We start from the raw sequence: 3,805 nt of genomic DNA on the forward strand, positions 1-3,805 counted from the left end.
AAGGAACCATAACTGATTTAATGAGCCATTCGCGGTTTCACCTTAATGCGGCTTGTACTGAGACATGCATGGCTTAATCTTTGAGACAAGCATATGACTACTGGCAGGATCAACCAGGGAGCTGCGTCAACGAGAGCTGAGCAGCCGGCCGCCCGGGAGTGTGTCCCGAGGGCCCGCGCGAACACGCAAGCGTCCGCTCAATTATTCTGCAAACAGGAGGAGGCTGAGCTCCCCTGCACGATACACCTCGAAACCCTCTCAGGTCCCGGCGGCGCGCAGCGCCGTCCTAAGTACTTGGTCGGGTTCGAGAGAGGCGCAATCGCCCGGAGATGGGCGAGTAGACGCTTTCAGTGCGAACACCCGTGCTCCCAACTGAGCTTGCCGCTGCCGACAGAGGCCCGGGAGCGTGCTGTCGTGGCATTGCCGGCGGGAAACAACACGCGCCACCTACGGTGACCGGCAGCTCCAACGCCAGCGCCACAGAAGGGCAAAGCCCCACTTGGGTGCAGAAGCGAACTCTCCCAGCACAGCGCACGCGCCAACACGTCCGCAGAGCTGCGATACAAACCACCTGCGAGAACCGCTGGGGGCGACCGAGCAGCAGACGGCGTCGCGACGCCGAGTGCCGGGCGGCGGCGCATCCTCAACGCACACAGTCCGCAATCGGACCAGCACACTGCAGATGTCCACCGCGCTTCGCACCGGGCTCGGCAGAACCCACTTTGGCCGCCTGGCGCCGCGCGCAGGGTGCGCCGGCGCATAGCTGGGACGCCAGCCGGGCCCGTCGGCCGGCGCTCCTGCCACTGGGCGCCCCCCACCAGCCGGCTGTAGTGCGTGCGCTCACGCAGCGCGCGGCCAGCACGCCGGGCGGCCCCCCCTCACCGGCCGGGGACTGTCCCGCCAAGCCACAGCCTCGTATCGCTTCATACCCACATGGCCAACTCAGGTTCGGGGGCATGGCGGGTACCGCCGAAACAACCGGTTCATAGATGTACCGATCGTCGCTATCACCGATGCACCTGCAGCGCGAACAACCGCTCAACAACTGATTTCCAGTTCATTTGCGGATCTTTGGCAGCAAACGTATACGTCAATCTACATTTGCGAAATCTACGATTCTGGCATGCCTGCATGTTATGTGTCACGACACGCTACATCAGCCCACATACACACTGCGGCATGTACACGAGAGAACACGTGGAAGATGGTCCGCGCACGTGTGCAATGTCCCTTGCGCGGTCGACTGTCAACCGGCCTCTGTAGCATGTCGCAGATGTGGAACGCGGTCCACCGTGCTATCATGTTGTGTGGGGCAATACGATTAAATAGGAAAACCCTCGTCGCTACATCAACAGACGGCTCACGCTGATTCCCGGCAGAGGGAGGAGGGGGGGGGGGGGGGGGGCCAACATGCAATACTTTCGTCCGTACCTACCTACCACATGTCTGTACGGCGTACAACAGTGCAATCTCGCTGTAATGGGGAGACGAGACAAGTAGCATCGTGCACAACATATGGCCCTTATGATTCGCCATTGTAGGGCGCAGCCGGTGTACGGTCAAGCATGTGCCACATTATGTCACTCAGTACGTAACGACGGATGATCAGTGTGGGTTACGCGTACATCAGCGGACAGTCCACACAGGCCGTACCACAACGTACACTGACTGCATCGACAACCGAATGCAACTGAACAGCTGCAAGGCTCATTTCACAAACAAACGCCTGACCGACCAGCTTGGAAGGGCAGGAGGGGAGGGCGATATTCGTTCTGTAGCGGTACACCCTTCCAGTGGTTAGCGGGACTGTGTAGAAAGTACGCAACACTCGAAAGACCTTTATGTGAGGGTACGCACCATGGCATCAAGAAATACACATGACACCAGAGGATCCAAGCAGTGAACTATGTTCAGAGGGTTGCTGTTAGGCAAAGCTACATTCCTGTGACGTTACATGTGACAGTTAAGGTGCAGTGTAAGTTAGGTTAAGGTGCAGCGTAAGTTAGGTTAAGGTGCAGCGTAAGTTAGGTTAAGGTGCAGCGTAAGTTAGGTTAAGGTGCAGCGTAAGTTAGGTTAAGGTGCAGCGTAACTTGGGTTAAGGTGCAGCGTAACTTGGGTTAAGGTGCAGCGTAACTTGGGTTAAGGTGCAGCGTAACTTGGGTTAAGGTGCAGCGTAACTTGGGTTAAGGTGCAGCGTAACTTGGGTTAAGGTGCAGCGTAACTTGGGTTAAGGTGCAGCGTAACTTGGGTTAAGGTGCAGCGTAACTTGGGTTAAGGTGCAGCGTAACTTGGGTTAAGGTGCAGCGTAACTTGGGTTAAGGTGCAGCGTAACTTGGGTTAAGGTGCAGCGTAACTTGGGTTAAGGTGCAGCGTAACTTGGGTTAAGGTGCAGCGTAACTTGGGTTAAGGTGCAGCGTAACTTGGGTTAAGGTGCAGCGTAACTTGGGTTAAGGTGCAGCGTAACTTGGGTTAAGGTGCAGCGTAACTTGGGTTAAGGTGCAGCGTAACTTGGGTTAAGGTGCAGCGTAACTTGGGTTAAGGTGCAGCGTAACTTAGGTTAAGGTGCCAACGTGGGTTAGGTTAAGGGGCCAACGTGGGTTAGGTTAAGGGCCAACGTGGGTTAGGTTAAGGGGCCAACGTGGGTTAGGTTAAGGGCCAACGTGGGTTAGGTTAAGGGCCAACGTGGGTTAGGTTAAGGGCCAACGTGGGTTAGGTTAAGGGCCAACGTGGGTTAGGTTAAGGGCCAACGTGGGTTAGGTTAAGGGCCAACGTGGGTTAGGTTAAGGGCCAACGTGGGTTAGGTTAAGGGCCAACGTGGGTTAGGTTAAGGGCCAACGTGGGTTAGGTTAAGGGCCAACGTGGGTTAGGTTAAGGGCCAACGTGGGTTAGGTTAAGGGCCAACGTGGGTTAGGTTAAGGGCCAACGTGGGTTAGGTTAAGGGCCAACGTGGGTTAGGTTAAGGGCCAACGTGGGTTAGGTTAAGGGCCAACGTGGGTTAGGTTAAGGGCCAACGTGGGTTAGGTTAAGGGCCAACGTGGGTTAGGTTAAGGGCCAACGTGGGTTAGGTTGCCAGAGATGTGTCAAATCAGGATGTACGTTTGGCTGGTGTCAGGTGGTGGGTTGGTTCGATGCCTTTATAAGGAGTGTGGCCAAAGGGTATTTTATTACTTGTACCTTTTGTGTTGTGGCGTGGCGTTGCGTCCTGTGTTGATACTGGGTGGACCACTGTGGGTGTTGCTGGCTGATTTGAGCTGCGTTGTTTGCGGGTGGTGTGAGACATTCTGTCTTATTAGTGGACGTGACGTTCCTCTTGTCGTTCTTTGGATAGTGTCCTGTGGCAGCGAGGATAAAATGGATGTTGTTGAACGATAGTGCTTTGGTGCTTTCGCTTTGTTACACACAGAGTGGACTGTGAGATAGGGTGACTGGGTCGAGTGCGGTTCACACTGTCCTCCCCAGTTTACAGTATGTATCATCTATGTATGTGGTCCTGCATCATTTACTAAGCAGGGACGTCAGACGACTGAAATATTAGTTATGTACTGATGTAAAGCAGAATGCTTACCTTCCACCAGTGGGCGAGTATCGACTCTGCCCCAGCGTTGCCACCGCAGGAAGCGGTGTCGGAAACACTACCCGCACACCGTCACCACTGTGCGGGGGGACGGACCCTCTATATCCTCAGCGGCGCACTCTTTGCCACCGGGCGTCACGTCTCGCGGCCCGCCGTCCAGAGCATGTATTGGGACAGCGGGACTTTGGCTTTTGGGAGATAACTCTTCATGAAGTGGAAGATATAGGGGTG

At 55.5% G+C, this 3,805-nt stretch overlaps 1 non-coding gene across 1 annotated transcript in view; it reads right to left on the minus strand.

Annotated features, from left to right (window-relative positions):
• The window catches only part of LOC126328413 (small subunit ribosomal RNA), a 1,893-nt gene extending 1,773 nt beyond the window's left edge, over positions 1–120 (minus strand). Inside the window, exon 1 of the ribosomal RNA XR_007561911.1 lies at positions 1–120. This exon is cut by the window's left edge and continues 1,773 nt beyond it. This is a non-coding gene — a ribosomal RNA (small subunit ribosomal RNA).
• Positions 121–3,805: the final 3,685 nt, after the last annotated feature.

Source organism: Schistocerca gregaria, unplaced genomic scaffold (genome assembly GCF_023897955.1).
Source record: "Schistocerca gregaria isolate iqSchGreg1 unplaced genomic scaffold, iqSchGreg1.2 ptg001128l, whole genome shotgun sequence".
NCBI classification, from domain to species: domain Eukaryota; kingdom Metazoa; phylum Arthropoda; class Insecta; order Orthoptera; family Acrididae; genus Schistocerca; species Schistocerca gregaria.